Raw genomic sequence first — 9368 nt, 5'->3', positions numbered from 1 at the left:
TATAGTATGTTTGTTTTTTTATCCATATATGTATATATAGTAGGTTTTTTTTATCTATCTATCTATCTATCTATCTATCTATATAGTATGTTTTTTTAAGCCATATATATGTTTTTTAAGCCATATATAGAGTATGTTTTTTTAATCCATACATATAGTATTGTTTTTTTAATCCATACATATAGTATTGTTTTTTTAATCCATATATATAGTATTGTTTTTTTTTAATCCACGTATGTATGTGTGTGTATATATATATATATATATATATATATATATATATATATGTATGTTATTGCACGGCACAATACTACAGTACGCAATGGGTGTATGTCACTGTAACATATGCGGACAGGGCCGCAATCAACTTTTTTTGTCCCCTAAATCGTTTTTTTTTTATTGCAAGGCGCAATTCAACAGTATGCAATGGGTGTATCTCATTATAATGTATGAATGAAAATCTGAAAAATAATTTTTTTACCCTAAATACTGTAAAATAATTATTTTCCCCTCACATTGGTGCTTTTTGAACAGGAGGTTAGAAAAGCAATGTCTGTCTGACATACAGTCTTTAAAGTTAAATATGAAGGAAAAATTATTTTTTCTTTTTTAAATGCAGATTAAGCACACACATATGCACTGAGGTTGCATGAAATGTGCAGCACCGCACGCTTAACAGACTGATAAAAGTTTTTTTTGTTTCTCCCTTCTACTCCTCACTTGGCTCAGGTCAGGGCATAAAGATTGTTCTACTGCACCCCCACACAATACAATCAATGTAGATCGTATTCTGATTAATGCAGATTGTTCCTATCTATGCTTTCCCTACAAGCAATTTCCCCAGCCTATCTGTCCCTCAGCAGCAGCAGTCAGGAACCTCTCCCTAGTATAGTATTAGCAGAGTGATGCAGGGCGCTGTGTGACTCCAGCTTATATAGAGTCTTGGTCACATGCTGCACTGGCCTATCACAGCCATGCCATTACTAGACATGGCTGTGATGGCTTCTAGGGCACACTAGATATACGCTTGCTGATTGGCTGTTGAAAGTGCACCAAAACAGCGCCAAAACATTAAAATCACGTTACCGAACAGCGGACAGTACCCGAACATACAGTGAAATGTCCGTGTTCAGGTCCGGGAACCGAATACCCAAAAGTCCGGTACGAACACGAACAATACAGTCCGGGTTCGCTCAACCCTAGTTATCATCATGAATTTACATCACTGGACAGGGTTATCAACAATTGGCATCGCTGGGCGGCGTTATCAATAATTTACATGGCTGGATGGCGTTATCAATAATTTACATCGCTTTACGGAGTTATCAATAATTGGCATCACTGGACGGCGTTATCAATAATTTACATCGCTGGATGGCGTTTTCAATAATTGGCATCACTGGATGGCGTTAACAGTAATTTACATTGCAGGATGGAGTTATCAACAATTTATATCGTTGGACAGCGTCATCAGCAATTTACATCACTGGAGGGCATTATCAATAATTTACATCGCTGGACAGCGTTATCAATAATTGGCATTGATGAATGGCATTATCAAAAATGTATATCGCTGGATGACGTCATCAACAAATTACATCAATGGATGGCGTTATTAATAATTTGTATCAATGGACGGTGTTTTCAATAATTTACATCGCTGGGCGGTGTTATCAATAATTGGCATTGCTGGACGACGTTATCAACCATTTACATTGCTGGACAGCATTATCAATAATTGGTATCGCTGGACGGCGTTATCAACAATTTACATCACTGGACGGCATTTTCAAAAATTTATATCGCTAGACAGCGTTATCGGTTTACACCGCCGGACGGCATTATCAGCAAGTTACATCTTTAGACGCCGTTATCAAAAATTGACATCGCTGGGTGGTGCTATCAATAATTGGCATTGCTGGACAGCGTTATCAGCATTGTACATCTCTAGACGGCATTTTCAATAAATTGCATTAATGGATGGCATTACCAAGAATTTACATTGCTGGAGGGAATTATCAATAATTTACATTGCTGGACGATGTTAACAACAATTGGCTTTGCTGGACAGCATTATCAACAATCTTGGGTTCCCAAGCTTCTTCCTGGCTGGCTTGGCATGGCAATCTTGGGACAGATCTATTTCCCAGGATTTCTCCAAATGCCAAGCCGACCTCTAGGCAAGGACCAACCACTTTTGCTGGATTGTCGCCATTCAAGTGACCAGAGCCTGTGAAGATGGAAGCCCTGTCAGTAGATATTTAACCACTTAAGCCCTGGAGGATTTGGCTGCTAAAGGACCAGGGGTTTTTTTACGATTTTTTACTGCGTGACTTTAACGGACAATTGCGCGGTCGTGCGACGCTGTACTTAAACGAATTTGACGTCCTTTTTTTCCCACAAACAGAGCTTTCTTTTGGTGGTATTTGATCACCTGTGCGATTTTTTGATCACGCGCTATAAACAAAAAAAGAGCGTAAATTTTGCAAAAATAACAATATTTTTCACATTTTTTTATATGAAATTCCCCAAAAAAAAAAAGTAAAAATCAAAATTTTTTAACATTTTTCGGCCAATTTGTTTTATGCTACCTATGTTTGGTAAAAAAAAATCGCAAAAAGCGTATTTTGATTGGTTTGTGCAAAAGTTATCGCGTTTACTAACAAAGGGAAAGATTTTTGTCATTTTTGGTGTTTTTTTTTAAACGCGTAATGGCGGCGATCTGCCATTTTTTTTTCGGTACTGCGACATTGCGGCGGACAGATCGGACCCTTGACTGACATTTTTGACACTTTTGGGGTTACCAGTGACATTACTGCAGTAATCAGTGCTATACATATGCACTGTTACTGCAAAAATGACACTGGCAGGGAAGGGGTTAACTTTATTGGACAGGGAGGGGTTAAGTGTGTCCTAGGGGCGTGATTCTAACTGTGTAGGGACATTCCTATTGGTGTAAAAGCAAAGATCAACCGTTCTACATAGTAGAACGGACAGATCTTCACTTTTACACAGGGAGAACTGACAGGCAGCTTGTTTACACAAGCTGCTCTGTCTTTCTCCCTTCACAGGAGCGATCGCAGTGTGACTGGCGGACATCGAGTCCGCCGGTCACACGCACTGACTTGCCTGTGAACGAGCCGCGGCGGGCGCGCGCCTCGGCGGGCGCCCGCCCGCGATAGGCTCGCAAGTCAGTGACAGGTGAGTGACGTACCGATACGTCACTCTGCCTGGCCGGGGCTGACCGCCGCAGTATATAGTCGTGCGGCGGTCGGCAACCGGTTAAGGTAAGCCTATCATAATGTGCTAGTATGCTTTTTGCCGCTTCTCTCCCTCAGTGTTCCATGATAGGGGGTTGATCAGAAAGGTTGCTGCGGATATACGAGGGAACTCTGAGTATGGGTCGGTGGATGGAATTACCCTGCCATCTTGTTGTAACCTGCAGTACTATGTGCAATGGATTAAAAAGAACCTGTTTAGACAGTCCTACAACTCACTTGTAAAGAGAAGGCTAGTTTTAGTTTTCTATGGGATTAGTAGAGAGGCCTGTTTACTATGACATTCATTGTAAATGCCTATCAAAATGCTTCCCTGCTGTCCTTGCTGAGTTCTTACCTGCTGTCCCGTCTGTGTGCTTCGGCTCGACTGTCAAAGGGGAAAGAAGGTATACCTCTTTTAACGGAGGACAGACAGAAGGACCTGTTCGCCCAAAGCACGTTTAACGGGGTGGACAAGTGCAGGCGTTGGATATGCTCAAGTTCCCAAGCTTATTCCTGGCCGTTTTGGTATGGCAATCTTGGAACAGATCTAATTCCCAGAATCTCTCCAAATGCCAAGCCCAACTCCTGGAAGTGAGGACCAACCACTTTTTTTTACAAGTATCTATATATATATATATATATATATATATATATATATATATATATATAGTGTATATATAGTATGTTTTTTTTTAATCCATATATATATATATATAGTATGTTTTTTTAATCCATATATATAGTATGTTTTTTAAATCCATATATATGTTTTTTAATCCCTATATATAGTATATTTTTTTTAATCCATATATATATATATATATATATATATATATATATATATATATATATATATATATATATATATAGTATGTTTTTTTAATCCCTATATATATAGTATGTTTTTTTTAATCCATATATATAGTATGCTTTTTTTAAATCCCTATATATATATAGTGTGTTTTTTTAATCCCTGTATATAGTATGTTTTTTTAATCCATATATAGTATTTTTTTAATCCAGATATATAGCATGTTTTTTTAATCCATATATATATATATATATATATATATATATATATATATATATATATATATATATATATATATATATATATATATAGTATGTTTTTTTTTTAAATCCATATATATAGTATTTTTTTAATCCATACATATATATATATATATAGTATGTTTGTTAGGTTTTTTTACTCATTTGTATAGTATGTTTGTTTTTTTATCCATATATGTATATATAGTAGGTTTTTTTATCTATCTATCTATCTATCTATCTATCTATCTATCTATCTATCTATCTATCTATCTATCTATATAGTATGTTTTTTTAAGCCATACATATAGTATTGTTTTTTTAATCCATACATATAGTATTGTTTTTTTAATCCATACATATAGTATTGTTTTTTTAATCCATGTATATAGTATGTTTTTTTTTTTAATCCACGTATGTATGTGTGTATATATATATATATATGTATGTTATTGCACGGCACAATACTACAGTACGCAATGGGTGTATGTCACTGTAACATATGCGGACAGGGCCGCAATCAACTTTTTTTGTCCCCTAAATCGTTTTTTTTTATTGCAAGGCGCAATTCAACAGTATGCAATGGGTGTATCTCATTATAATGTATGAATGAAAATCTGAAAAATAATTTTTTTACCCTAAATACTGTAAAATAATTATTTTCCCCTCACATTTGTGCTTTTTGAACAGGAGGTTAGAAAAGCAATGTCTGTCTGACATACAGTCTTTAAAGTTAAATATGAAGGAAAAATTATTTTTTCTTTTTTAAATGCAGATTAAGCACACACATATGCACTGAGGTTGCATGAAATGTGCAGCACCGCACGCTTAACAGACTGATAAAAGTTTTTTTTGTCTCTCCCTTCTACTCCTCACTTGGCTCAGGTCAGGGCATAAAGATTGTTCTACTGCACCCCCACACAATACAATCAATGTAGATTGTATTCTGATTAAAGCAGATTGTTCCTATCTATGCTTTCCCTACAAGCAATTTCCCCAGCCTATCTGTCCCTCAGCAGCAGCAGTCAGGAACCTCTCCCTAGTATAGTATTAGCAGAGTGATGCAGGGCGCTGTGTGACTCCAGCTTATATAGAGTCTTGGTCACATGCTGCACTGGCCTATCACAGCCATGCCATTACTAGACATGGCTGTGATGGCTTCTAGGGCACACTAGATATACGCTTGCTGATTGGCTGTTGAAAGTGCACCAAAACAGCGCCAAAACATTAAAATCACGTTACCGAACAGCGGACAGTACCCGAACATACAGTGAAATGTCCGGGTTCAGGACCGGGTACCGAATACCCAAAAGTCCGGTACGAACACGAACAATACAGTCCGGGTACGCTCAACCCTAGTTATCATCATGAATTTACATCACTGGACAGGGTTATCAACAATTGGCATCGCTGGGCGGCGTTATCAATAATTTACATGGCTGGATGGCGTTATCAATAATTTACATCGCTTTACGGAGTTATCAATAATTGGCATCACTGGACGGCGTTATCAATAATTTACATCGCTGGATGGCGTTATCAATAATTGGCATCACTGGATGGCGTTAACAGTAATTTACATTGCAGGATGGAGTTATCAACAATTTATATCGTTGGACAGCGTCATCAGCAATTTACATCACTGGAGGGCATTATCAATAATTTACATCGCTGGAAAGCGTTATCAATAATTGGCATTGATGAATGGCATTATCAAAAATGTATATCGCTGGATGACGTCATCAACAAATTACATCAATGGATGGCGTTATTAATAATTTGTATCAATGGACGGTGTTTTCAATAATTTACATCGCTGGGCGGTGTTATCAATAATTGGCATTGCTGGACGGCGTTATCAACCATTTACATTGCTGGACAGCATTATCAATAATTGGTATCGCTGGACGGCGTTATCAACAATTTACATCACTGGACGGCATTTTCAAAAATTTACATCGCTAGACAGCGTTATCGGTTTACACCGCTGGACGGCATTATTAGCAATTTACATCTTTTGACATCGTTATCAAACATTTACATTGCTGGACAGCGTTATCAGGAATTTACATCGCTAGACAGCGTTATCGGTTTACATCGCCAGACGGCATTATCAGCAATTTACATCTTTAGACGCCGTTATCAAAAATTGACATCGCTGGGTGGTGCTATCAATAATTGGCATTGCTGGACAGCGTTATCAGCATTGTACATCTCTAGACGGCATTTTCAATAAATTGCATTAATGGATGGCATTACCAAGAATTTACATTGCTGGAGGGAATTATCAATAATTTACATTGCTGGACGATGTTAACAACAATTGGCTTTGCTGGACAGCATTATCAACAATCTTGGGTTCCCAAGCTTCTTCCTGGCTGGCTTGGCATGGCAATCTTGGGACAGATCTATTTCCCAGGATTTCTCCAAATGCCAAGCCGACCTCTAGGCGAGGACCAACCACTTTTGCTGGATTGTCGCCATTCAAGTGACCAGAGCCTGTGAAGATGGAAGCCCTGTCAGTAGATATTTAAGGTAAGCCTATCATAATGTGCTAGTATTCTTTTTGCCGCTTCTCTCCCTCAGTGTTCCATGATAGGGGGTTGATCAGAAAGGTTGCTGCGGATATACGAGGGAACTCTGAGTATGGGTCGGTGGATGGAATTACCCTGCCATCTTGTTGTAACCTGCAGTACTCTGTGCAATGGGTTAAAAAGAACCTGTTTAGACAGTCCTACAACTCACTTGTAAAGAGAAGGCTAGTTTTAGTTTTCTATGGGATTAGTAGAGAGGCCTGTTTACTATGACATTCATTGTAAATGCCTATCAAAATGCTTCCCTGCTGTCCTTGCTGAGTTCTTACCTGCTGTCCCGTCTGTGTGCTTCGGCTCGACTGTCAAAGGGGAAAGAAGGTATACCTCTTTTAACGGAGGACAGACAGAAGGACCTGTTCGCCCAAAGCACGTTTAACGGGGTGGACAAGTGCAGGCGTTGGATATGCTCAAGTTCCCAAGCTTATTCCTGGCCGGTTTGGTATGGCAATCTTGGAACAGATCTAATTCCCAGAATCTCTCCAAATGCCAAGCCCAACTCCTGGAAGTGAGGATCAACCACTTTTTTTTACAAGTATCTATATATATATATATATAGTGTATATATAGTATGTTTTTTTTAATCCATATATATATATAGTATGTTTTTTTAATCCATATATATAGTATGTTTTTTAAATCCATATATATGTTTTTTAATCCCTATATATAGTATATTTTTTTTAATCCATATATATATATATATATATATATAGTATGTTTTTTTAATCCCTATATATATAGTATGTTTTTTTTAATCCATATATATAGTATGCTTTTTTTAAATCCCTATATATATAGTGTGTTTTTTTAATCCCTGTATATAGTATGTTTTTTTAATCCATATATATAGTATTTTTTTAATCCAGATATATAGCATGTTTTTTTTTTAATCCATATATATAGTATGTTTTTTTAATCCATATATATATATATATATATATATATATATATATATATATATATATAGTATGTTTTTTTTTAAATCCATATATATAGTATTTTTTTAATCCATACATATATATATATATATATATAGTATGTTTGTTAGGTTTTTTTTTTACTCATTTGTATAGTATGTTTGTTTTTTTATCCATATATGTATATATAGTAGGTTTTTTTATCTATCTATCTATCTATCTATCTATCTATCTATCTATCTATATATATATATAGTATGTTTTTTTAAGCCATATATGTTTTTTAAGCCATATATAGAGTATGTTTGTTTTTTTAATCCATACATATAGTATTGTTTTTTTAATCCATACATATAGTATTGTTTTTTTAATCCATATATATAGTATGTTTTTTTTTTAATCCACGTATGTATGTGTGTATATATATATATATATATATATATATATGTATGTTATTGCACGGCACAATACTACAGTACGCAATGGGTGTATGTCACTGTAACATATGCGGACAGGGCCGCAATCAACTTTTTTTGTCCCCTAAATCGTTTTTTTTTTTTATTGCAAGGCGCAATTCAACAGTATGCAATGGGTGTATCTCCTTATAATGTATGAATGAAAATCTGAAAAATAATTTTTTTACCCTAAATACTGTAAAATAATTATTTTCCCCTCACATTTGTGCTTTTTGAACAGGAGGTTAGAAAAGCAATGTCTGTCTGACATACAGTCTTTAAAGTTAAATATGAAGGAAAAATTATTTTTTCTTTTTTAAATGCAGATTAAGCACACACATATGCACTGAGGTTGCATGAAATGTGCAGCACCGCACGCTTAACAGACTGATAAAAGTTTTTTTTGTTTCTCCCTTCTACTCCTCACTTGGCTCAGGTCAGGGCATAAAGATTGTTCTACTGCACCCCCACACAATACAATCAATGTAGATTGTATTCTGATTAAAGCAGATTGTTCCTATCTATGCTTTCCCTACAAGCAATTTCCCCAGCCTATCTGTCCCTCAGCAGCAGCAGTCAGGAACCTCTCCCTAGTATAGTATTAGCAGAGTGATGCAGGGCGCTGTGTGACTCCAGCTTATATAGAGTCTTGGTCACATGCTGCACTGGCCTATCACAGCCATGCCATTACTAGACATGGCTGTGATGGCTTCTAGGGCACACTAGATATACACTTGCTGATTGGCTGTTGAAAGTGCACCAAAACAGCGCCAAAACATTAAAATCACGTTACCGAACAGCGGACAGTACCCGAACATACAGTGAAATGTCCGTGTTCAGGTCTGGGAACCGAATACCCAAAAGTCCGGTACGAACACGAACAATACAGTCCGGGTTCGCTCAACCCTAGTTATCATCATGAATTTACATCACTGGACAAGGTTATCAACAATTGGCATCGCTGGGCGGCGTTATCAATAATTTACATGGCTGGATGGCGTTATCAATAATTTACATCGCTTTACGGAGTTATCAATAATTGGCATCACTGGATGGCGTTATCAATAATTGGCATCACTGGATGGCGTTAAC

The sequence above is a fragment of the Pelophylax lessonae genome, assembly GCF_965119305.1.
Source record: "Pelophylax lessonae genome assembly, chromosome: 3".
NCBI classification, from domain to species: Eukaryota; Metazoa; Chordata; class Amphibia; order Anura; family Ranidae; genus Pelophylax; species Pelophylax lessonae.
This window is presented reverse-complemented; position numbering follows the sequence as displayed.